The following is a 9,220-nucleotide window of genomic DNA, read 5'->3' on the forward strand; positions in this document are numbered from 1 at the left end:
AGTACAAGAAGGACGTTGGGAGCCTTGGAGCATGTCCAGAGAAGGGCAACAGAGCTGGGAATGGTCTGAAGCATAAGACCAATGAAAAGAGGCTGAGGGAGCTTGAGGTGTTTAGCCTGGGAAATATGAGGCTCAGGGATGACCTTATCACTCTCTACAGCTACATGAAAGGAGGGTGTAGCCAGGTGGGGATTGGTTGGTGCACCTAGGTTACACATAACAACACAAGGGGAAATGGCATCAAGTTGAGCTAGGTGAGTTGTACATTGCATATAAGGAAATATTTCTTCACAAAAAGGTTTGCCAAGTTCTGGAAGGAGCTGTCAAGGAAAGTGGATGAGTCATGATTCCTGGAGGTATCTAAAAGACATGTAGATATGGTGCTTAGGGATATGCTTTGGTGGGGCATTTGACAGAGGAAGATCAGCAGTTGAGTATGGTGATCCTAAAGATCTTTTCTAACCTAACTGATCCTATTATTTTATCAGTTAATAAGAAAATTAGATATTATCCAGGACTTCCCATTGGCAAAGGTGAAAAAAACCCAGATGGGTGATAAGTAGCCAATAAACCACATTAATTTTTAATTACTACATTGCAGTCTTCAACATCCTCACAAGGGAGGCAGAGGAGCAGGTACCAATCTCTTCAGTCTAGTGACCATTCATAGCACTCAAGGAAACAGCATGAAACTGAGTCAGAGAAGGTTTAGGTCAGATGTTAGGAAATTGTTTTTCTTCAACAGGGTGGCTGGGCACCAGAACAGGATCTCCAGGGAAGTGGTCATAACACCAAACCTGACAGAGCTGAAGAAAGCATTCAGACAATGCTCTCAAGGCACACGTAGTGTTTTGTAGGGCTGTCCTGTGCAGGGCAAGGAGCTGACTCTATAATCCTGATGGGTCCCTTCCAACTCAGCACATTCTATGATTCTATATAGTGAGAGGTAAGATCATATGAAGATTTCCAGTTAACACATATGATTTTTTTACAGGGATTATATATTCTGTATTATCCGTTTGGTCACATTGAATGTGCTATTGAACCTATTCTGTTACATAATCTGCTGTTACTTTCTACACAAACATAACAAAAGAAGCACCCCATCCCACAATTTTGTTGTTTTCCACATGAAACTATGTGTATCCATTAATTCCTGTCAGGAAGAACCTGAAATCTTCTTCATAGTCATGGACATTGTAATAGTTAAGGAAGTCTCCTATCATAGTGCATGGTTTTGTTATAGAGAGCCACTCTTTCCTTTGGAAAGAAACAGTCTTGATTTTACAAATCTATTTGCCTATGTTCTTCACATTTGTTTTCTGTTTTCATTCCGTGACTAGTCATCAAATATTTGAATGTTTCCTGCATATGCTTCATTGTAGCACAGAATTTTGCCATATTCTGTCAAAATTCTGTGAAATTCTGGGAATTCTGTCAAAATTGTTTCACTTTTTACATACTCAGTGTGTTGTATGATTAAACTGATGGTTAAATTATTTAGATTCTGGTGGATTTTTTAAACTCTTGTAATTTTCCAAGTAATTTCTGTGAAGCATCAAATGCATTCATTCTCTCCTTAGTTGAAATCAAAGCTCACAGGGAGGCTTATGTGTGAAAAAATGTATTCTGACTTCCTGTTTGGTGAGTTATTGTTATACTCACGTGGAATCATATACAAGAATAACTCAGATGAGATCATTTGAAGTTGCTGTCTACAAATCCAACTAAAAGTAGTGGGCCTTTTGCCTCAAAACGTTACTGGTAAATTCAGTTTGGATTATACTTCATGAGAATGATGTTTCCAAGTACTTTCTAGTGTGGGAGAAAATGGTGGCATTATCCACAAAATCAAGATCAAATGTTTGAAAAATACTGATGTAATAATCAAGAATAACATATACTAAGTCAAGTAGAGCAAGATCCTAGTTATTAACTTAGATTATAATATATTTTATATATGCAGAACATTTAGTTTAAAACTAGAACATACTGGTTAAATATAGTTTCAACTAAATTTCAAATAAGGAAATTAAGGTGCAAAATAGAAGTTCCATGCAACAGAAGAGAGGACATACTCCTGTTTCATCCAGCACAGGTGTGATTCCACCCAAGCTGTCATGACTTCACAGTCTGTATCCACCCAAACATAAAAGTCTTCTGAACTACACACACAGGCATGGAGCTTACAAATCTGACTGTCTGACAAATACATCCTGCTCCAAAGAATACAAGTATTATAGTTTCATTTAAAGATCTTGGAAAAGGGTAAAGGAAAGGTCACGGTGGAAGGAAGATTTTACTTATCTTTTACTGTACGATAATTTTACTTTACTTACCTTTTACTGTAGGGTATTTTTTCTCTTTTCTTGCTTATGCCCACTCAGATCTACATATTAGAGACAAAAAACGAGCCTACTTCTTTTCAGCCTTGACAAGCCATTAAAACAGACTGATTTGAAATAACAAGAGTATATACCCTTAAATGCTTCCTGAACCTCCTAGACTGAATCACTTATTGTTGTAATTAAGGCCAAGAATAAAAGCTATAACCCTGCTTATTGTTGTCTTAGACTGTGGGACTGACTGAAATTTAAAAAGGCACTTAATGAACTACAGTTCAGGCAGTGATTGTGAGGAACATTTTTTAGCCACCTGCATTCCTGCACTTCATTTCCCATGTTTGGAAACACTTCTTCCAAATTTGGAGTTTTGGCTGTCATGGCTGCAGCTTTGTCCTGACAGCTACCTTTGTTACAGCAAACCCACCCCCATCCCACACACACCTTCTGAACTGCTTCAATTTAAAATGTGGAAGTAAAATAGGAAGTTATCTCTTCCCACTCAGGGCACTACCTACATGATGACAAAATATTTCTTACACCAAAGCAGTCAGAATATTCAATACACTGTTAAGCACAATTTCTTGAGAGGAATGCCATCATCTTTAAAACCTCTGGAATGAATGCAGACTGTTTGTGAAAAGACAAAATGTTGTTTCATTGTGCCTTTTTTAAAATAGGCATTATTCACTATTTTGATGCACATCACAAAATATCTGAGCAAATAAAGTTCAGAAAACAGGATCATTTGCATTGATTAGTTTGTATTGACTGTTTTGAATTAAATTAAGCCTATCCAGTCATTATGAATATCTAAGATTCCTTCTCTCAGTCCCCAAAAACACATATATCACAACCTAGAAGATATTGCCCCAAATAGAGTTGCTCCCTGAAAGCCTTGGGTAAGTGGTGCTTCTTCTTATTTGCAATCCATAAAACAAGAATTACATATTTATCAAGTTCGGACACCAGCAAAACTTTATCTCAACACTCTTTGTCAAAGAGCTCTGCCATGGGACTTGGCCTTGTCTGAAAAGCTAATTCAAGCAGTAGTGACTTTTTTTTTTGTCACTGTACCTTCTTAGACACAAATCAGATTACCATGCATCTGTCTTCTAGCTCTGAGACAGATCATTAGCCAAATTCTTTTTCCAGAAAGTTTTATAATATCCCGACTGAACCATTCATAAAGCTACTCATTGCACCAGGGATTTCTTCATTAACAGTAATTATGCAAACCAGCATGCCACATAAGAGACTGAGACTACCAGGTGGGTAGCCTGCTATGCAGAGATGATTCTCCTAATTTCTGGAAACTGATTAACATTCTGCTTCTGGCTTAGAAAGAATAATAGATGTACAGTTATCCTTGCCTTAATTATTATTTTGTCTATTTTCATAATCAAATAATCACATTAGGCCTACAGCAGATATTTCTAGGTTCAGATCTCCTTACATTTCTATAAATTATTCCAGCACACACTATAGCTTAGTTTCCCTTTTTTAATTACTTATGTCCAATTGCATTATATGATATTATTAATTGTATATAAGAACTAATCAAGCTAGATTCCTGAGACAGACAATCATGCTGGCCCTTTCATTGTAACAGGCAGGAATTCATAAATACCTATATGTGGAAACACACTCTTCATTAAAATCTGACACACTTCTGAAAGCCTGCATCAGCACCCTGCACTTACACAAGTAAACCACTGCTGGTGGCTGGGTTCTTTGGTGTTCCTGAATCACATTCCTGGGGCTGTGGCACAACATCTCCAGGTCAGCTTCCAAGCATATTTGTCAACAGCCTGACTGTTGGGTCTGTGCTGCATTTGGACCAAGAGTTCAGCACCACTGTGGGTAGCTCTGCACTCTGCCCAGTGGAAAGCCTAGGCTCTCTCACAAACGGTTCTGATCTGGATTTAGAAAGTATTTGGTCTACCTCTCCATGGAAATTTCCCCTTCTCAGGGAAGGGGGAAAAGAAACTACTCTTATGAAAAATTTAGAAAATAAATGCATGCATATAGCTTATAAAAACTAGCTTTACTTAAGTCATCAGGAATCAGTTTAGCAAATGAGCAAAGATTCAAATAGTCTCCTAGAGACCTCAAGTTGGTGGTAGTCTTTGTTGAAAACAGAATTTAATTTTACAAAATGTTACCTGGCACAGCTACTCCACTTGTCTGTGGAGCAACATGTGGTGCAAAGGCATCTCAGCTTGATCAAAATTAATTTTAGAAAAGAAAAAAAACATATCTTTTCATTCTCTTTCAAGACACAGCAGTCAAGAAGAGATATGTAGAAAAGGAAGATATGTAAAAAAGATCATAGGCATATTGTCCAGATGTATTTTTGAGCTTTGCTTCTACCTGAGGAAAACAGGAGAAAGAGTGACAAGAAGGACGGAAACAGTGCTATCAGTGATACAAAGTAAAAAGTACCTGTAGGCAGAAGTTGAATAAAATGTTAATAGCAATTTTTTGGCTCCCTCAGGCAAACATGTTACTGCACTGAACTAATGATTCTGCCACTGACTTACTGAAAACTGAATTTTATTTTTTACATTGGTTGCTTCAGAAACTGGATCTTGGGTTCAGACCTCAAGCTGTATAATCTGCTCAAGAATATCATATTACAAAAGTTACAGTGAATGTACCATTTCTGAAGTCAACAGGAAATGTAAATAAACCATAAAGATCACTTTTAAGAAAATCTTTAAGAGGTAGGAAAGTAAATGCAATTATGACAGCTTGTGGGAGAGGATTTCAGTGTTTCTGCAGCAGTCAGTGCCTTAGATCTTCCACCATGAATGGTTTTGACCAAAAACACACTTCAGCCAGGTGCCCTTTTGCCTTTTTATAATGTGAAACACTTGGTAGATGGAACTACTTGCTGAGATAAACAGAATTTTCCATTTTTTTCCCCTCTTAGGACATTAAGAATTTGTGTTATCTATTTTAAAACTGAGATTCATTTTAATTCAATGTTCCAATCAAGGTCATGGATGTAATGCTGTATTGTGGACAAACCTTGCTGAAAAGGCTGTGTTTCATTCTGTGCTCTCATTGAATGTAATCTCATTGTTCAGAAGCCCAGTGTCAACACAACCACAAGAAAAGGCTTTTTCTAATCTGGTAAAACAAGAGAGTACAATTGCTTGTGTAAATGTTTACAGATTGTTTACAAGCTATTAATACATAATTTCTAACTTCATTACCTCTAGACAGATTAAATAGATAATCCCAACCAAATGGATAAAAAGCTACCTGCTTTAACATACATTGAGAAATAACTAAGAAAAAAGTGGATTTCAGCACCTGCTGCCTTATCTTTTTCTCTGATTTATCTGCCTTTTTATACACAGCAGTGGATTACAGCTGGAAATTTTTCACCTCTATCAATCTTACATTCCCAAGGCCTTCCAGATGGGTAGATAGGTAGATAGACTGAAAAAATTATTGTCAATTTTTAAGAGAGAAGGATTCCTAATGCATATTTCCAAGTCATTCTTGAAATCCAAAGTCACACCAATAGTTCCAGAAATGTTGCCTAAGGTTATAACAGAATTACTAATAAATTTTATTTAGCATCTGGTATTACATATCCAGATTTCAAAGAATTATGTTTAACTAAAAAATGAAATATGAAGACTTTTTTTGAGAGCACAATGAAGGTGAAAAACAAACAATGCTGCTATTAACTTTCTCTGCTATGACAAGGTAGCTAGTTGTTTGCTGAAAGTATCACCAATGAAACAACCTGCACTATGTAATTATCATTGTTTATGCCAGTGTCACATTGTGGTGCATCAGATTCATAAAAACACAGCTTTTTTTCTGTAGCTTTGTACAGAATTCCCAGAAACCAAATACTGAAAACAAACCAGCTGGCGATGGATGATGGTCTCTTACTCATTCAAGAAGCTGAATTCAATAAATGTCTCTTAAATAGGTAGTCCCATACAGCCATGTTAATTCTCCCCACCACAAAACACTAATAAAACCACAAACCAGAACATAACTTCCACCTCTGAGCCTCTCACTTAGTCTAGTTGTTGATGCTGTTTCAAAGTCCAGAACCTATAATAAGAAAATTTTGTTCTCACATAGTTTGATATCATGATATCTCTCCCAGACAGCCTGTCTGGTTGTGTTAGCTGAACTCGAGTGCTGTAAAACCACATCTGGAGACATTCAGCACCATAAAAAGCAGCTCTAAAGTGCTTAGAGTCTGCTGTGCAGACCTCATGCCTTAGCAGATCTTTAATGATGGCAAACAGCACACAACAAGATGAAAATACAAAACCAAAGAAAACAGCAGTAAAAATGACTGTTGAAAATAGGAGGCAAGGGAAGTGAACAGGGGGAAGTGAACACAACTGGAAAAAAAACACTGAGAACTTCACTGGGAGGTTTTCAAATCACATATTAGTCCACTGAGTTGCGTTAGAAGGGTAGCATGGTTGGTATCTCCATGGGTACAAGTCTTTTCTCATTCTTCACCAACAAGTAATCCTACTCTGCTCTCCAGTATGTTGAACTCTCCCTCTTCACCCTGAGACATTGAACTATAAAAAAATATCCTTAAATGCCCCTTTTATTTTCTGCATATTTAAGTCCTTTTCCATTTCATTTACCTAAAAGTGCCACAGGTTAGTGGTGGTGTGGCTAATTTTCCACTTATTTTGCCTCAGAACTAGCTACTGCTTCATTGTCTCTGTTCTTTCTGTTTAATTAAATCATTTTGTTGTCTTGTCTCCTTTTCAAGTAGATCTACTTCAAATATTTTGTAAACAAATTCTACAATTAAACAGTTGGGATTTTTTCATGTAGATAGAATTCATATAATATTCATAATGCATTACCTATTGCTCATGTGTAACACAGCACTGTAATTAAATTATTTTCCAAAATTAACTTTGGTTATGTAGTAGCTGGAATGCAAGATCAAATTTAATATTAGATTAGTGAAACATCTCCTCCAGGGATAGAGGTTGGAGAGCTAACAGAACTCCTTCACTGTACTTACAAACGCTGTGAGGATTGGCATGCTCCACTGATTGCAGCAGGCAGCAGTCAAACTACTTGGTTCCTTGTTCACAGCCCTAGAAATTGAAAAGAAACAAGGAAAAGAGATATCCTCTGGAGTAAGTAGTGTGAAAATGTATCTTTTTGTACCAAATAAAACAGGAAAAAAGCCACATGTCATAGTTTTTTTGCACAGGCGCAAATCCAATTTCTGTGGTGAGTACTCAAATATTTTTACATCCAATGTATTTGAAGCAGTTCCCCCTGTTTTCCTCACCCTCATATCCATCACATTTGGGTCAGATTATAAAACCCAAAAGATGCTGGGAGCATCACAAGAGTGAATCAAGCTGGAAAAAGTACCAGTGCCTGCCTGGAAGGGAATGAGGACAGGGGAGTTGGACAGTGCCCAGCTGCTGTTAAGGTGGTGACTGTGGTGAAGGCAAACCTGCCCTTGAACAAGGGTGGGCATCCACAGAGAGAGAGAAATGCTATGAAACAATGGATGTCTTCCACTAGGACAAACAACACCAAAGATTTTAAAAGCCTCGCAAATACATTTCCACAGTAATAAAAGTTGCCACTTAATGTTCTGCATATTTGTATCCAGCCAATGAAAATACTAGCACAATACTGAAGTAATAAGGATTTCCATGAGCCACTTCTATACTGAGGTAAAATTGCAAGAAAAAGTTCATGTCTAAGCAGTTGGTATTGCAAACCAAAATGACCTGCCAATTTCCAAGTGCTGCACAGGTATTTTAACATCAGAACACAAGCAGTCATACTGAAAAGAAAATAAATTATGTTTAAAGAAAGTTAAACTTTAAACTTTACAGATGACAAAATCTAGCCAGGAGATAATGTCTAATGGAGACAGGTGCTTCTCCTGTGCTTAAAGCATGAATAACAAATATGACTCTTACTGAAGTGTACAAAAACTGAAGTCAGGACAAAAGGGGAAAGGTATGCTGCTTCCCTTTTAAACTTTCAACATTATTCCTGGAAACCCCTCCTGCCAAAGTTTCATTCCCTTTTATACATTTTTGTGTTATTAAGCATGGAAAGCTGTCTCTAAACTTCTGTCCCATGTCATGTCATTTCTGTGCTCCACATTACTGCATTATGTCTCTTTAAAGGACTCTCACGATATATATTATTATGATAGCTTTTGTGCTTTTCTTTCAGGGTAAATTTTAAGGTGTCACATGTTCATATTTTTGTTTACTTTTATGATGAGAATATTTTATCAACACCCATACAGTACTGAAATACTCACAGGGTATGAGTATTTGCTGTGCTAAAGTAAATTAAACAGAAGTCAGTGTGTTTTTTGAATAGCAGCTGAATATCCAGGATCTGCATTTGTAATGCTTTTTCAACTTGTTCCGGTTCATTCTCAAGAAAAATAAATAACAATTTTTGAAGTAATTGTTTTAGTTGCATAACTCGTCAAGCATCTTCATTTGGTGCCAGATGATTGTTGCAGGTGGCAGAGTGCATTGTCTCCATGGTGCTAGTCATCCCTCCAGGAAAGAGATGCACTGTCCTTTATGGAATCGTGCATATGAATTCATGTGCATACATATTTGCACACAGATCTACTGTTGCAGTCTGCAGAAATGCTCCCAGAAATGCACAAAAGCAGAAATCTTACAAAAGGATGCAAATTGCCTTTCTGCTAAATGAAGGTTCAATGTAATCTTCTGACTTAAGTGTTTCATATTCCTTGATGCATGGAAAATTTCTTCTGTGAGCTATCAACTGAACAGCTGAGCAAAATTCCCTCTGGATGCACAAACCTGATAATACTACAGTTCCATTCTGGGGCAACAAACATGTCGGGT

Source organism: Agelaius phoeniceus, chromosome Z, assembly GCF_051311805.1.
Source record: "Agelaius phoeniceus isolate bAgePho1 chromosome Z, bAgePho1.hap1, whole genome shotgun sequence".
NCBI lineage: Eukaryota > Metazoa > Chordata > Aves > Passeriformes > Icteridae > Agelaius > Agelaius phoeniceus.